This window comes from Nannospalax galili, unplaced genomic scaffold (genome assembly GCF_000622305.1).
Source record: "Nannospalax galili isolate Female #2095 unplaced genomic scaffold, S.galili_v1.0 scaffold195, whole genome shotgun sequence".
NCBI classification, from domain to species: domain Eukaryota; kingdom Metazoa; phylum Chordata; class Mammalia; order Rodentia; family Spalacidae; genus Nannospalax; species Nannospalax galili.
Genome location: NW_008335885.1, coordinates 65,186 through 74,678, shown reverse-complemented (window position 1 = coordinate 74,678; position 9,493 = coordinate 65,186). Strand labels below are relative to the sequence as shown.

General features: G+C 40.4%; 1 pseudogene; it reads right to left on the bottom strand.

The window, feature by feature from the left end:
• Window positions 1-6,254: 6,254 nt before the first annotated feature.
• LOC115069943 lies at window positions 6,255-6,355 on the bottom strand (annotated as a pseudogene).
• Window positions 6,356-9,493: the final 3,138 nt, after the last annotated feature.

Genomic DNA, 9,493 nt, shown 5'->3' with positions numbered 1-9,493 from the left:
GGCATTTAAAGAAGATCTACAATCAATATTACATAAATTATTCAAAAAGATAGAATAAAAGGGAAAACCCCCAAATTCCTTCTATGAAGCCAGTATCACTCTAATATTAAAACCAAGTAAAGAAACAGTCAAAAGAAAAAACTATAGATCCATATCCTTAATGAATATAGACTAAATTTTCTATAAAATACTTGCAAATTGCATACAGACACACATAAAAAGATCATCTACCATGATCAAATCAGCTTTATTCCAGAGATACAGGGATGTTTAATATACCTAAGTCAATAAGTGTACATTGGCTTGACTCAATAGACCTTAACTTAAATGACAGAATATATGAAATATGGTGTGTGTGTGTGGGGGGTTATGGAAGGGTATGGATGGGGGAGGGGTATACAGATGATTAAGAAATTTTGTATGAAATACACAAAAATTCAATTACAAAAGCTGATGAAGATTTTAGCCTTCCATTTAATGTTGCTCTGAGCAATCAAGTTGCCAACTGGCTAAAACAAAGTCTATTGAATGATCAAAATGCCTGTTGCTTTTTAAAAAGCTCCTTATAGTCTAATTCAATAATCAATTTTTTGAATAATTTATTGAGAATTTCATACATGCATATAAGGTGTTTTGATCAAATCCATGCCCACTCCCTCCCCTCCAGCTGCTCCCATATCTCCCCATCACTTTTTTTCTGATAACTTCATGTACTCTTCAATCATTTTAACAAGGGCTCAGATTTATACAGACTTTGGAAGAGCCTAAGACAATTCCCCACCACCTGCATAATAGCTCTACATGGTCATTGTTCCCCAGTCATACACTTAAATGACTCACTGTAGGGAAGGTTCTCCAATTGCAGGCTACGTCATAACCAAGACCATTCCTTAGAGTAATTCTCCACCAAGGGACCAATGAATAGAGAGTGGGGAAGCTAGCCCGCAAATCTCCCATTCACAAAGCTAAGGAATGGATGTTTTACTACAGCGCTGGCTAGATGTCAGACAAATAGAAACAAAAAATAAACACAAGGTTTCTTAGGCAAACAAGCCCTGTCTGGTGAGCATATGCTCTGCACAGAAACAACTGTCATTCATGTCTTTTCTATGGAAGGAGAAGCTTCTACACCATGCACTCTGCAGAAACCTCACTATCTCAGAGAAGGCAAGGAATGTGGCCAGCGAAGAACACATTTTCAACAAGCTGAGCAAACATGGTTTTGACGTCAATGAGGGAGTGCATACATGGTAACCAAGGAGATGCACACACATGGGGATTTTGTGGTACCTGGGTGACTGCCCAGAGCACTAAATCCTGGAGTTGAGAATCCCTTTGAAGACCTTTCAGTACTCCTGGGAATTTCAAAGATGTCATCATAACTCAAAAACCCTCCAAATGTCACTACCTTGTTCTTCTGCCTCCCCGTTGTGCTTGCTGTCCCCATAGAGACCAAAGCCCAACCACTGCCTTGGGGGAGGCATGGGCTGCTGCAGTCCCACACATCTGGATCACCTGCAGCTAATCCAGCAGGGCCCAGCTTCCAAGGTCTTTAGAGTCCACATGATATTTCTGGGAGTGTCCTCCTCTCTGAGATAACTGAATCTTTCAGAATGAAGGTTTTTACTATTGATCAAAATATTCTGTGATGTTCACAGTTAAGTCAACTGCACTGCTTCTCTTCAGGACATGGAATCTTCCCTACTGTCTATGTGAATAACTTTTAGACTGTAGTCCTTCTAACATTGGAAAGTGGAGAATTCCCACCCCAGGGGACTGGGAAAACTGAAAGCATCTTTTGTGTTTTCTTGCCGTTTAAGTAACTTAGGCAAAAGTTGTTCTGGTTCTGACTCTCATTCGACCTTCCCTCTGTGAGTTTTCTAGAGTTTCTCTAGAGAGAAATCCATTATGTACACAGTGGAGTTCAATGCAGTTCTACCCTATTCCATTCTCTGGTTCTTATTCACTGTATTCACTGGTACTGCACATCTGTTTCTGGTCTAGGGAGAAGACCAGTGAGGATGGGGTGACTGAGAGCTACATCGGGTGAAGTAATTACAAAGAAATGTTAAAAAGTGGAAGTGTACCATTTCCCCATTTTTTCCTAGCACAGCCACATTTGGGAGAGGAGGATGTGAGGCTTAGCTGCTGAGGCAGGGTCAGGGTGGTACCATGGTGATGCATTAAAGCTGACCAAATGGCACACTTTGCAATAACCTGGCTATAAAAACTGCCTGCAGGAAGACGTGTCTATGAGTGATGGCCAAACCTATTGGCATTTGATGGCTGTTTGCCCCTGTGACTTTGAATAAGTTATTGCTTCACACTTTATCCTTAAAAACACACTGGTATTTTAATAACGATTTGGCATGATATTCTTCCATGTGGGATTCTAGTTATCTAAAAGACTCCATGTAATTTTTAAATCACCAGACTTACTTCAAAAGAATAACTTAAGCATTAAGAGAAAGTAGCTAAAGGTTCAACCTAACTGACATGAGACTTTTAGTTTGAAGAATTAAGCATATGTTTGGAATTGCAAAAGTCAAAGTCCTCCAAGCAAGGTTAAATTGTCCTTTAATACATTGAGGGTACATATTTAGTCTAGGGATTTACAATCAGCAAGAGAACCGTAACTTCTGATTTGGTGTGTGTAAATTTGTAGTGCAAGTGTTTCATTTCTCTAGACATTTGCATTTAATTTTCAGGTTAATGTGAAAAAATAAAAAAAATTAAAGGTAAGGAAATAGTGCTTTAGATTGAAAGTATTCCATTTTGACTGCCCCTCAAAGGGTTTCAGCTGTGTAGTGTAACAGGGCTGCCCTCTCAGGGAAATAGAATTTTCAATTTAAAATGAGCATTCCCGACGTTTCCAAATAGTTAAACAAAAATTTCAAGCTATGTCTTAAAAGATGTCTTGCTTCATGTCTTATTTTATTATTTAGAAGTATAGTCCATCACTTTTTACCTTGATTATTATGATCCTTTATGAAATTATTGTTCTAAAAGATATAGCTTTCCTCTTCTAATAGCAGCATGCATAGTTTTTCTTAGAGTTTCTCACTTGTCCTTTTTGTAGGTATTTCCTTTAAAAATACTTACTGTAATTTACTGAATGTTTGCCCCTACCCCTATTCATGTTAAAATTTTAGTTCACAATATGATACTGTCAGGAGCTAGGGCATCTGGGAGGTGATGAGGTCACAAAGGTGGAGGACTCCGGCATGGGATTAATGCCCCTCTAAAGGGGATACTAGGGAGCTCTCATGCCTTTCCCAACCACTTGGTGATGCATGGGGACGTCAGTAGTCTGCAGCCTGGAATAAGGGCTTCTCCAGAATCTTACCAGGGCTGGCACTCTGCTATCAGACTTTCAGTCTCCAGCACTTTGAGAAATCAATTTCTGTTTTATATAAAGTTATAATGGTTTTGGGGGGGGGGCTGGAGAGATGGCTCAGTGCTTAAGAGCACTGGCTGCTCTTGCAGAAGACCCAGATTCATATCCTAGCACCTATATGGCAGCTAACAACCATCCATTACTCCAGTTCCAGAGGATCTGATGCCCTTCTCTGTCATCCAAGGGCATTGCATGACCCAAGACACATGCAGACATAACACTCATAGACAAAATTAAAATAAATAAAATGTTTTAAAAGTTGTAATGCTTTGTTACAATAGCTATCACTAACAAAGATACCGTTTTGAGAGATTTAAATGAAAGAGGAGCGAATGCATACCAGGGAATGGATCACCATAATGCCACAGTGACATTTAGGGTGAGACTGATAAAAGGACTGTCTTATGCATTAAAGATCAGACTATGCAAATTTTTTCAGCTGTAAGGGCTAGCCCCTGGGAGAACTGGCAGCCACCCAAAGAACAGAAATCATGGCATTTGAGGCAACTTCTCTTGTTTAAAGGAGGACACACAGTGGACACTTGGGATGAGCCCCAATGTTCAGTAAGAATGTGTGGGCTGTCCATGGGCCTCCACTAATCCCTGCAGGGGTCCATTGGACGTGCTCCACACATGAAAGCCTATCACAGGGTGAGGCTAAACTAGGGAGGAAAAAGACACATCTTGTTTTTCTGCTTACAGAACCCAACTCTTCGGTCTTCAAAGGTCTTAGCCTCACAGAACTGTGGGCTGTTGTTTTTCATTTATCCCCCAAAAGAATGTGGAGGGGGAAATAGTACAAATACCCCCTACTTCAGCATTGTTTGATTTAAGAAAAAAATGAATAAAAACATTTCCTAGCAGATGGTTGAAACAATCCTGCTCTTCACAAAAGCCTCTGCTGATGACACTGAATGTTAAGAAAATAATTCTTTCAATTAGTGTGTGGCCAGTGCACCTGTGAGCTGGAATCATCCAAGGAAGCTATTGATGAGTGTCAATGAGAACAATCAAGGATTCATTCACCCTGCCTTCTTCTACTGCCACAGCCGCGGATGTTAATCCAAGGGTCACAGGCTGAGAGGGCCGCCTGCCTGTAATTCCAGGAGTACCAGACACAGGAGTTCAGATCAAGAACATGATTAATTTCCAACTATGCCATCACTATCATCACTAGGTCCATTTTTTTTCTTGCTGTTGTTTTCTGTCTTTCCTAAAGAGCATAACTGTGCAGGAGATGTATTGTGTGCATCGTATAATGAAAAAGCGAACTCTGTGTTGGAGTATGAGTTTTCTTGCTCCTGTGTTTTCCAGTACTTTTAATAGTTCTCAGTGTTTATTTGGTTTCTTTTTTCTTTTTTCCTAAACATGTTTTAAATTAGAAATTAAGACTATTAGACAACTTTTTAAAAATGTTCTTTCCCAAACTCTGACGCACAATTCGTTGGGTCTTATACAGGATGTTATCAATAGACTGACAGTTCATCCTTCAGAAACATTTAAAGCAGTCTCTGTGTCCATGGTGCTTTGTGTTTGTGTCAGGGTGTGCACATAAGCAACACACCCTTTGACTTTGAAATGATTGTATTTTTGCTGCAACCATTCTCTCCTCTGCTTTAGTGATGAAACACACTACGGTATAGCATTACTCAGTGTTTTCCAGGACTCCTCGTTCTTATCTGTGGAAGGACTATTGTTTCATTATTTGTCCCCTCCCAGACTCATGTTAAATTTAATTACCATATGACAGTTTTAAGATGTGGGACCTTTAAAGGGAATGTCAGACTCAGAGGGCTCTACCCTCATTGGTGGTGAGACTGATTCCCTTATAAAAATGAGCATATAGCCCCCTCTTTGCCTTTCCATCTTCATTAAAGATGAAGTACCCCTACTCCCATGGACTCAGAACTCAATGCACCATCTTGGAATCAAATTTGTGAAATGTGCTGGTGTCTTTATCTTTGACTGCCCAGCTTCCAAAATTGTGAGTCAATACCTTCTGTTCATTGAAAATTACTCAGATTGTGGCATTTTGTTATAGCAACACAAAATAGACTAAAGTAGGAAGTAAAGAAGAAGTTTCACCTCATGCATCATACTGAATTGCTGTGTAATAAATCAACCCCCAAATAATGGCTTAAAAAAACTGCTATGAGTTAATGTTGACAAGTATGGGTAGCTGACCTGGGCCCAGGCAAGGCTCCCTCATTCCTCTATGGTCAGCCAGTGCTCAGTGGACTGGCTTAACCTAAGTTGATCTCATGTGTCCAATGATTGACTGGCAGCTGATTGGAAAGCTGAGGACAACTGGACCACGTTGTTTTCTCGGAGGACTAACCCTGACTCGCTGAGTGACAACAGATTTTGAAGGGAGCCAGGAGTGGTATGGAAAACCAACTGAAGCATAGATACATTAGTAACAAGTGTCCTTCTGCTGTGTGTTACTGGCCAAACCAAGTTAAGGGCTACTTCAAATTAGAGAGGTAAGGAATTGGGCTGAAGAGGAGCTGGACTGGAGAGATGACTCGGAAGTTAAGAGCACATCCTGCTCTGCAGAGAACCTGAGCATGGTTTCCAGCACTCATGCAGGATGACTTACAACTTCCTGTAACTCCAGCTCCAGAAGGTGGGAGTCCCCCTTGTGGCCTCTGCAGGTGCCACCACTTGTGCACATACCTACACACAAATATTCATTCACACAATTAAACAATAAAGTAAGTCTTAAAAAAATAAGAGAAGCTGGGAGTCCAAGGCAGAGGTGGATGTAGGGCAGACAAAGATTATAGATACGTTTGCAACCACCCTTTTTGCAATCCTTTAGCTTGGTTTTTCCTTTTTTCTTTCTTTCTTTTTTTTCTTTAATATGGAACACTTCATGAATTTGTGTGTCATGCTTGTGCAGAGACGTGCTAATCTTTGTATCATTCCAATTCTAGTATATGTGCTGCCGAAGCAAACTTTAGCAAGGTTTGGAAAGTGAAATACATCTTTCTACCTTGTTGGACTTTATGAGCCTTGCCCAAGAGTCAGCTTTCCCTAAAAATCACCCAAATCTTAATCTGTACACATCACAATCTCTAAGACAACATTGTATCTTGGTGAGAAGGGGCTGTGTTAAAAAAGAAGGGAGTACTACAGGAGCCTCTGTCAAATCCTTTTGCATGTGAGTGTGCCTGTCAATGCTTTTTGCATTTCTCAGTCATATTTGATCTTTTTTCAAGGGGTCACCTATGTTCCAAGACATAGTTCGTGGGAAATGCTGTCTCAAGATGTGTTTCCAGTCTTCCACATTCATCTATGAATTACAAGCTGTGGCAAGTATCAGCCTTCTAGAGCAAAAACACAGAATGAGGTAGGAAGGCAAAATAAGTCAGGGCCATTTCATGCTTTGGATACCCTCAATACTCCTTTAAGAGGAAGTTATCTAGAAACCAGTGCCTCACTATAGTGGGTGACATATTCATAGTTGACAGGGTCTTTAGAGATCCTCTAATAAAAACCCTCAGACGCTATACTCCTACATAGTTTTCCCAATAACACATTGCTAGCAAATGTCACCACTAGATATTACATGTTAAACTAATTTACAGAATGGGTACTCAATACGCTAAGGATTTCTATTTCTTTCTTAGCATAAGGTGGCACATGCCTTTAATCCCAGCACTGGGGAGGCAGAGGCAGGCGGATCTCTGTGAGTTCAAGGCCAGCCTGGTCTACATAGTGAGTTCCAGGACAGCTGGGGCTACAGGGAGACCCTGTCTCAAAAAGGCCAAAAAAAAATAAAAGTAGTTCTCTCTCTCCATTTTAGCAATTAGAATAAATTAATGGTGATGATGTTTATGACATTGGGCAAATAACTTTCCCATTCTGCCTTTGGTTCCCTTATTAGCAAATTATACTCTTAAACTGATGAAGTCATCATTATAAGAGAAACATATTAATTGCTTACTATAGGCTAGGTAAATTACCAACCACTTTCAGTCACTAAATCATTCACCAAATATTGTACCTATAATGACGTAATAGTAGGTTTTTTTTCAGGAACTGGTTCACAGAAAAGACCCTGTCCCTGTGGACTTTTTCTTTTAAGGGGTGATCGGTGTGTAATAATAAGGAAACAAGAAAATGTGAATTATAATGAATACATTCACATGCTTGATAATCTTCATTCTGGGCAGAAAGCTGTTACATCCCTAAAATTACTGAATTTTAAATTAGCACATTGAATCATGAAATAAGGCTATTGGGAGCTACTGGTGCATCAGAAAGTTGGAAAGGCCATGAAGAAGTGATGTTTAAACAGAATATTTTATGATAAGAAGATAGTGGGAAAGTATAGAGAAATTTTAAAACGATGAACCTGTTGGGATAACAGCCCCAAGAGTGTAGGGGAAATTGAGAGTGGGTGAGACCAAGTGGACAGTTGTCTGAGTAGTAACCACATGGAGCCAGGGTGAAAGGCTAGGGCCAGATCATGTGGGACTTCATAAAACAAGAAAAGCACCTGCGTTTTATTCTAGCTGGGAAGTCATTCTGGGTTTTTTAATCATTATTTAAAAAGTTTTTTGAAGTAACTACATGATTAGAAGCAGCATTTCACTACAGCTTTAACATACTCAGTAACACACTCCAGAGACAGAGTACATCTCTTTCACAAGTGGGTGCAAGTTTCTAGGTTCACAATTGAGTTAATACAGTTATCCTGGGTTTTTAACCAGAGCAATAGCATGATCACATTTGCCTTTTTGAATGTTTTAATGTATCTGTTATAGAATAAATAGATTGTAGGTGGTGAAAACAGGAGCAGATAGATTAGGTCCTGGGGGATTGCAGTAGCTTAGGTGAGAAACACTGTTGATGGCAGCAGGGAGGCAAAGTCAATGCACTTATAGGAAGCAGAGTTGAAAGGATCCGGTAACCATGCCTTAAATGTGTAGAGTGTAGGTGAGAGAGGAAGCAAGGATAATCCTGAGATGTGGAGTTTCTGGCAGTTAGGTAGAGGTGATTTCATTTGTTCATGGAGGTAGGTAGACCGGAAGTGAAGAGTTCTTCTGTAGCCATATTAGGATTCTTTAGAAACTGCATGCTACAAAGCACCCACAATGCTCCTCTGTAGTGTGACCTTTCTGTCACCCATGAAGAGATGCAGTCTAATTCCCTTTCCGGGGTGACTTAAGAGGTTCGCTTGCAATCCGAGAATGCTGTGGATGCTGCATGGTTTCCAGGGCTATGTCAGGGAGTCCTGCAGAAGGAGGACTGGGATCTGAATGTACTCTTTGGGGACTCTCTCTTGCAGCCCAGTTACTATGCAATCAGAAGTTCAAGTCATTTGGCCTTGTTCTGATTGACAGCTCTAGCTAAGTGGAGTACTTCAGACCTTCAGTACAGACACCAAACTTGAGAAGGAATAAACTTCCAGAAGAAATTAGGCCCTATCCTTTCAAGTCACCCCAGCTCTCTGTTATCTCACAGAGGCTTCAGACATTTCAGCATGAGGTGACTCCATGGTGTTCTTCCCTGCCCAGATTCCTAATTAACTGAATCTTGGGTTAAAGTGTGAGCTAATTTCACTACATCCACAAGCAAATGGATGAGCAGGTTCTTGGGGTCTATAAGTCTTAGTTTTCAGACCCAATGGTGTTAATGTGGTTCAAACTGAAAATAAGCAAGGAAAAGATGTCAGGGGATCTCAGCACTCAGCAGAGCACTTCAGTGTTTACACACGAAGCAGAGGGAGAGCTGGCTAAGGAACTTGAGTAAAACATGCAGAAACCATGCATCCCAGCTTGCTGAGGGACGCTCTGCTGGTTCAGCATGATGTTTGTTGATTTATTTTTTTAACAACATGTTAGTAGTAGCAGCAGTTATAATAGTTGTAGTAAAAAGAGCAGAGATAGCTTTGGAAAGCCTCAGCTTCATGCTTCCAATTTTTTCATGGTATCATCTGTGGTATACAGATACAGGTGTGAATTCACACCATAAGAGGATTAACATATTTCTGAGAGGTTACCAGTGATATTCATGTATCATTTCCTAGGTTGTTCTAGAATATTCTAGATTCAGTGAGAAACTCTGCCTCAAGTAAATAAAGTGGAG